Source organism: Haliaeetus albicilla, chromosome 6 (genome assembly GCF_947461875.1).
Source record: "Haliaeetus albicilla chromosome 6, bHalAlb1.1, whole genome shotgun sequence".
NCBI lineage: Eukaryota > Metazoa > Chordata > Aves > Accipitriformes > Accipitridae > Haliaeetus > Haliaeetus albicilla.
In genome coordinates, this window is record NC_091488.1 from 37,441,741 (window position 1) to 37,450,211 (window position 8,471).

Below are 8,471 nucleotides of genomic sequence, written 5' to 3' on the forward strand. Positions count from 1 at the left end.
AATTGGGCCTTATTCAAACCAAGGGATCTGTTTTACAAAGCCATATCCTGACAGGAGGAAATGTTGCTAGGATTTGCCTTTGAGTTTAGAGATCAATTGGACTTTGAGGCTGAAACTAAAAATACCAGATAAAGATAATGACAGGATATCTGGTTGTGCAGGTTTCAGTGGGGGGTTGACAATTACTTTCAATTCTTTACCTTGAAGCTCTTCATATTTAAACCCTGTTGAGTAAAATCCATGTTTTCTGAGGTGTTTGACTGTTCCCTTCCCCATTGGGAAGGGGGGATATGGTTTATTTGTGAACGCTCTTATCAGATTAATTGGGGGGGGGGGGGGGTGGGGTGTGCAGGTTCCACAAGATCCAGGGCCTGTGGTTTTCAAAATGCTTTGAAAGCTATTTTAGGAGTGGTGATACCAGAACTCATATATATAGAGGGAGGCATCCTTTGGATGTAAAGCAGTGTCCCTGCGGCAAGCAGTAAGAAGTATATGAAGATGGTTTATGTCTCTAAGAAACAATCTCAGTAATTTTGTTGGTCTTCTGTTTATGCTCTAGAAGCATATTATTTCTTGAGAAGCATAGTTGTAGCTTAATTGTATGATAATTGGAATTTAAATACACATCATAAGTGTAGCTTGTTTATTTGCACTTCTGAAAGTGGAGGTTGGCGTTGTACGCAATGCTGGAGAAGGCAAGCTGGAAGCTGCAAAACACCTATTCCTTGTTCTGTCCAGAAAATAAGAAATTTGCCCTTTCTACAGTTGTACTGTGATCAATGGGAGACAGGCCAGACTATAAATGATGGAACAGAGCATTACAGGGTCAGTTTTATTGTGTCTCCAGGCGCTCTCATTGGTGATTTGGGGTCATTTTGCAAAGACAAGAATTTGATTAGTTCGGCTTAAAGGAAGAGTCAAACCATCATGGGTTCAGCAGGAGATGTCATGGAAGGTTCAAAAGGTGGGTGAAAATAATGGCATTTGACTCCCTGTGGTGGGAAAACAAAATTCACATGAGCCAAGGGACAGGGCTTCTCATCATGGGGGTGTCTACAGCTTGTTTCCTTTATCCCTTAACTTTATCTCTCTCTTTAATAGGTTCCCTTCCTGTTTATCCAGATTTTCTGTATGTGATAAAAGTAGCAGTGTTGTCTACATTTTCACTGTGCTGGAATATAGAGTCTCAGAAACTAAGTTCCTCATGAAGCACTTGCTGTAGTGTGAGGAGGAACCGGAGGCTAGAGCTGAGTGGTACAAGGATAGCCTTCTGCGTGTAAATGCTGGGGAAATAAAAGGAGAAGGACAAACTGCTTAGAGAGAAAGGAGGTAAAAACCATATTGCTTGATAAAGTGTTAAATTGAAGCTGAAAGGAAAGAGAAAAAATTGTCAGTATGTGTCCAGTGCAGGAACATGGTTTTGCAGATGTATCAGAGGCAAGTGTTTCTTCCTAGGCACTACTAGAATAGTGTATGTTAAAAAGGAAGAAAAACATATTTCAGTATCTGCCCTTCTGTTCACTGTAAGGTGTACATCTTTGTCTTAGCACTTATACCTGCCAATATATACTTTTTATTAGAGACCAACATCAGTTCTCCTCTAACTGTAATATTTATCCCCCATGGCCTGATACAGTGACTGTCATTCTGTCACTGAATGGATTGTGCAAATTTTATTGTATATAAGTTTATATATATCTATTGGTGTCAGTTTGTTTATTCACTTTCAAATACCAGGACTGTGAGACTGCACAATGCTTGAAGTACGTAAAGTACTTGCAACCTTTCAGTACTTAAAGGGGACTTATAAGAAAGATGAGGACAAACTTTTTAGCAGGGCCTGTAGCGGTAAGACAAGGGGTAATGGTTTTAAGCTAAAAGAGGGTAGATTTAGACTAGATAGAAGGAAGAAATTTTTTACAATGAGGGTGGTGAAACACTGGCCAGAGAGGTGGTAGATGCCCCATCCCTGGAAGTGTCCAAGGCCAGGTTGGACGGGCTCTGAACAACCTGGTCTAGTTGAAGATGTCCCTGCCTGTGGCAGGGAGGTTGGACTTAGATGACTTTTAAAGGTCTCTTCCAACCCAAACTATTCTATGATTCTATGATAAAGGCCACATAAGGGAGGAAAGTTTCATGTAAAAGAAGATCCAAACAAGTCTGTATTATGGTTAAGCGATCTCAGTATTTCTAAACATACCTTGTTCATGCAATTAAGCCTCCAGTTCTTGCTGTAAGTTTCTGGTTCTTAGGCGTCTATCAAAATACTTGTCAGTGAAGGCTGACTTCTATGTGACTGACTTCTACTGAATTAAAAATCAAATAGATAGGTAAATATGCTAAAGACCTCATGATTTGAATTGAAAGACAATTAAAAGCCGATGATTTGGACTAAAGCCATTAGAAGGGATCTATGCTCTAATTAATCTATGTATCTTGCTTCTGTTAAGCTTTTTCCTAATATAATGGAACAAACTCTTGCTTCGTATTCCACTCTGACCTTTCCTCAACCAAAATTCTACTACCTCAAAGTCAGGAGTCTTAACTGCTGAGATTTTTTATCTTCCCCCCTGGCCCAGAAGACATGGAGCTCCATGAGGTAGAAACCGTCAGGATGTTGACACTTAAATGCAGTGGTTTTGGCTTGGTTTTTTCCTCATCTTTGAGAGATTAGAGAAAACACAGAAGTGAAAGATATGTTGCTATCATTCTTGCTGTTTATCCGATTCAGGACAAAGACTCTTGTTACAGTGGTGAGACACAACCCCATTGAACTAGATGCTGGACAAATGGAGAGCACAGAGTAAAAAGCCAGGTCCTCTACCAATAATTTTGTCCCTAATGTAAGGCAGGAACATACATTAATACCCTAATGTAATATAAAGTAGGAATAAGACAAGGGAAAATCTGAGAAAATAGACATGTAAGGGAGTACAAGCAAACAAATATCTTGATGGGCACCATTTTTTCTGTATCAACAGCTGTGAAAGGTAGCATGGGAGTTTCAACCAAGAAAAATTTTGTGTGATGTTGAGATACCGTTGCAGATATTTGTGAAATGTAATTAGATTTAATTTGCAGACACCTGAAATATGGCAGTGGGGGAGCTCTTCGTACCTTTATAAACCTTTAGGATCTTTCTTAGAATGTCCATTCTCTCTTCCAGTCCCGTTCTCAGTAAAAGCATATGCGCATTTTTGAATTATACTCTTATAGCTCTATTCTCATCCTGTTTGGCTAGTTGTCTCCTCTCAACTTCTTCAGTCTCATGCTTTGCACTTTTCTCTTGGTTCATCTTGTATATTCTTACATATTCTCTAAGCTTCCCTCATCTGTTTGCTCATTATGAAACTATTCCTGTTATTAAGACTTTCCTTATGAAATTTTGAAATCGTGTGTTCCCACCCTTGCTGGCTATTGCAGCCTAAGTACCACAGCTGATGAGAGCTTGTGCCCCTCTCACCAATATCCTGATGTCACACCGTGATCTTCCTCCTCCTTTACAATTTTCATTGCTTAGGAGCATTCAGCAACAATAATGCTTTGCTTCTTTCTCGCCCCTTCTGTCTTCCACAGTGAGTAACTGTCATCTCATTAGAAGCTGTTCATTATGTGTGCCTCAGCTGTTTGTGCCATCCTGAAGTACCTGCCTGCCTTTAGCTGCCTGGCCGGCTCTGTAAGTGTTGCTTTAAGTGCAGTCATTTCTTATCTAGACAGTCAAATACCAATGCAATGTTGAGAACCTTAAGCTTTTAAGTATGTCGGTGGTTTGTCTCTTTTTTAGTATTTGGCGGTTGGAATAATACTTGTCTGTATGTTTCTACAGTGCTGTCATCTTTGCAGTGTTCTCTGTGATGCTGAATCATAACTCCTAATCTATAGGCAAAATGCTCGATTGCAGGAGTCTCAGGCTGTGAACCTGTGGGATCTCTCAAATTAAGTTAAATAGACTCTTAAGGGGGTCTCAGGAAGGAGGCATGCTGTGGTTTGTGGTAAGATACGAGCAGTGGTATAGCTGCTGAGGGTGTGGGCTGTACAACTGCAACACATCAGGCCACCTCTGGACGAAGGCTGCTGTTCAAGGTGACACTAATGTGACTGCTTTTAGCAGCCTGAGACGTCCTGTTTCCCTATTGCTTGAAGGGAGGCTACAAAGCTGAGGGAAGCGCAGTTGCTGGCTGGGCAAGAATTCCCATATTATTCCTTGCCTCAGGTCCTGTGCTTGCCTTACTCTTACCCAGTATGAACCAGGAAAATTCATAGGAAAATGAGTAGAGGGGCACTGTGGTGTGCCATCTCTGGGAGCAGGTTTAAGCTAGTGATCTTCACCCCTTGTTTTTAAAGGAGAGGAGTTTGTGGGGTTTTGGGGGGTTTGTTTTTCGTTTTTTGTCTGTTTTTAAATGAAAATGCAGGTATTAACAAGTCCTGTGGGTTGCAGTGAAGTGTGATAGCCAGGAAGGCTATGGTGCTAGCGGTTTTCCTGAGGTGAGTCAGAGATACAAATGATAGAAACTCACCTACTTGGCTTGGGGATCTTCTCCACAGTGACTAATAACAACTCGTAGTTTCACTTCAAACAGGAGGCCACTGAACTAGACACATGAAAAACAGCTCAAATGTGTAAGAGTTTGCAGGTTGCAGTAGTGCAGAGAAATGATGTTAAAGAGAAGGGACTAATTTTATAGACTGGGAAGGTAACAGTGTTTTTACTAGGCATTCAGATTTTTTTTTCTACAATTTTTTTCGTCCACTTTTTAGCAGATTTTAAGTTTTATAATGAAATGTGGTATGTTCGTATGCTTTGAAATGATCTGGTTTCTGCCTTGCAACAACTTGGTTGTTACTCACCAGGGGAGGATTCCAGCTGGTCACTGCTGTTCGAAAAGGTTATTTAATGGTATGCCACCTCTTTTGTGGGATATCTGCATGATTCTAATTTACTGTTTTTAAATATTCTTGTGCCTTGTTTGGCTGCAGGGGGGTTGGTATCTTGACTCTGCCCTGAGAAATGGCAAATTTGCTTTAAATGTGCTTTGATGAAAGACCAACTCTGCGGCTGCTGTGGTTTCTGTCTGCTGCAGAAGGTGCTGTACGCACCCTGAGTGCTGTCATTCCTGACAACACAATATTCATATTATCTGCAGCCTCAGTAGGTGGTATCCTTTTTTGAGAGTGTGTGGGTCAAGCAAGAACTTGGATACTTTCCTCCTCCTTTTGTCTAATTACCTGTGCCAATCACATGCTTAAGGAAGACTGGAAGTCACATCACTACCCAAATCTATGGCCATGAGATCAAAAACAAATGGGAGACAACTATCAAATAAAGCGAAGTTGAGGATGGAAAGGAGGTAGAATTGCAGCAGCAGTGAAGATAAAGGATAAAATTATGGCAAATATATAAAGCTGGTTGGAGAGATTTATAGCCATTGAGATGCTTTGAAGGGAATTTAATGACAGGCAAAAAAAGGCTTTTGCTGGAAGACTGATTCTGTTTGCTTCACTTTCTATCAAGAGAAAAAGCAGCTGGAGGGAGCCTTTTCAGGATGGAGATCAGGCAAAAGATAAACAAGTAGGAGGCAGAGGAAGGGGGAAAGTAGAAAGAGTCTTCCTGCTTGTGGTTGATTTTGTTAATAAAAGAAGAAACAATAAGCAAAAAAGAGTCCAGGAACTGGTTGATGGGTGGATGCGCAGCTCTTCTGAAGATGGTTTAGCACCAAAGTATGGACTGTCTGGTGCACTTAACCTTATCCGAAGGCATGCTCCTTCCAAACCTTGGCTGTCTGCCTTAGTTACTGACTCAGTACTGATGGAATACCTATAATGCTCACCTGCACCCATGTGGACTCTCGCTTCAGCACTGGTTTCATTCCATTCTTTCAGCTTGCTGTGAAGACTTTCCCATCAGAGTTCAGAATTAGTGGAATATATGGATAGTGATTTCTCCCCTTGCCTTCAGAGCTGTTTGACCAAAGTCTTACTAAAACCCTCTGCCCTATAAAACAAGGGACCTAACTATGTCCTCTGAAGGACCTTCCTGATAAGCTGCGCTGAATGTACCTGCGCAGGCCAGACTCTGTGTGTGAGCACAGCCCTGCCCAGAGCTTTTCTGAAAAATCCAGTCCCCTGCACATTTAGCACACTGTTCTATGTGTGTGCACAGGAGGACATGAAGGACACGTCCTGAGCGTAGAGGATTTACTGCATACGTATAGTAAACCCTGAAATAAAACTGTTCCTGAAATACAAGGCTGGCTCTGCATGCATTCTTCAGATGTGTAGCAAACACAAGAAGAATGGACTTTCTGCAGGATTGTTTGCACGAGCAGGACATCTACTCCGTGCCTGTGCCGTGGCAGGCGGCGGAGGGGAGAGGAGCTGTGGGGGTCTTGAGAGAGAGCACAGCTATGGGAGAAGAGGCTGCTTGGAGCGGTGCTGCAGGGTGAATATTAATTGTCCCAGCAAGCTGCAGGTAGGCTTGTGACTCCTATTTGGAGCACCTGTGCTGCTCAATAACAAAAGGACTCTGGCCAAGTGGAAACGATCCTCTACAAGATCTTAGTCTGAGACAGTACAGGCTTGGCTTTCAGAGATGCCAACCGCTTCTGTCTCCTCTTTTCTTAAGCTTGAGTTGCAGTGTCATGTGCTCATTTATAACCGTGTCTCAAATTATAGAAGAAAGTTTGATTTCTCATAAATGGCAGCCCCACATTTCAGCAGATATTTTGTGAGTCTACTGAGCCTAAATCAAGGCAGTGTGGATTAAACTGTCCTTCTAATTTTCCAGCTCACTATTGGAGGGTGTTTGTCAATCTAAAACTCTTTTACAGCCTGCAAAATACTGTCTTATTAAAATTCCTTTGAAATCCTTATCCATTATCTTGGCATTTTGCAGAAGGTACGATTATGTCCCAAAGTATGGTTGAACAAGCTCCATTAAATGGATGACAACTTCCAATCCTCTTCAGTAAGTAATGGTTCAATTTCTCTGAGAGTTGTTTTTTTTCCCCCAGTTTCCATTTGATATCTCAGGCCAGAGAGCAGTATACATTCTTACCAATCTGAATTGAAATTAAGCAGGCAGCTAACTTTGATTTGGTTCTGTTCCTTCCCATCTACACAAACTGGCTTGCATTAATCATATTAATAAAAATGGCATTAAAATTACCAAGTTTTAAAAAGGCACGTGATAGTGATATTACCCACCAAGTTACAAGTCATTGTGCATGCACATTAATTACAAGTTGTCTAAGATTTCAGTAAAAGCTCAAAGGAATGACATTTTTCTGTGTACATTGTTTTTAATTTGGAAAGCTCCCTTGTAACACAAGATGTATCCTGTCCTAATGCGGTTCTCTAATCAGAGCATGCTTTAATTTTGATAGATGACCCCCAAATGCTTTAAATCACTAAGATTTGCAGTAATTAGAATGATTTTTTTAATACTTTGTTTCCTGAACTATCCATGGTGACATCCATCTATCATCAGATGGATTTGTTTACTCATTCCCCTTCCAAAAAAATGAAAAATCAAGTAATTTTTATTGAGAGCTTATCTTTGTGGCTACGTGGTGGAGGGAGCATGTTATGATTTATCTCACTCTAGTCACTGCTCCCTTTTTGTGAGGGATTGTGCTCTGAGGAAGTGCACATTTTTCAGAAATTTTCAAAGCCCTTCCCCTCCCTCCTTCCCTCAATCTCCAAGTAGTAGTATTGCCGCAATGCAAAAAAGTCACCTCATCTGTTCTGAGTGCCTGCCAATGGAAATTTGAAGCACAAGGTAGAATTCGCTAGGCGATTTTTTTCTCTGTTCTATGTTTCCCTCGCCATTTTCTTTTTCATTCTAATGTTTCCTTGCACATACAAATCTAGTGTGTGTTTTCAGTGCAGAATATTTGTAACAGTGGTTGTGCAAAACAAGAAAAAGTGCTGAGGATGTTCATCTCCTATCATCTCCCCAAAAGCTGTCCTTTTCTGTCCTCCTCGTGTCATTCCTTGTCTGCCCTTTGCAGAGCAGCATATCCTTTCTCAGTAGTGTTTCACTATCTTGTTGATGGTTGCTGCTGTTTACTCGGCCGCTTTCCCTGTCCTGCGGTGTTTTCTCTTTCACCAGCCTTCTTTTTCTTTCTAGTCTGAATTTGCATGTTTAGTCCACTCTTTCAGATCTCTGCTCTCTCCTCTCCTTTTTAGGGAGAGTTTTAGATGTCTCCCTTATTTTCTGGAATGCATTTCCTCCTCCTTTGATTTGTGTGACCTTCACCCCTTGCTCCCTGACGTGTCTGATGCTGTTGCCCTGTAGCTTTTCCACCCATCTTCCCTTCAGAGGCTCTTTACAAGGTTTCCTCCTTGTCCCTGGCCCCCAGCCGCCTCATCACAGCCGGATGAGTACCAAAGGGTAGGATGCTCTCCTGCAAAGCAACAGGCGGCTCGCCCTCAAATGCACTGCCACTTTCTCAACAGCTTTAGTGCAGGGA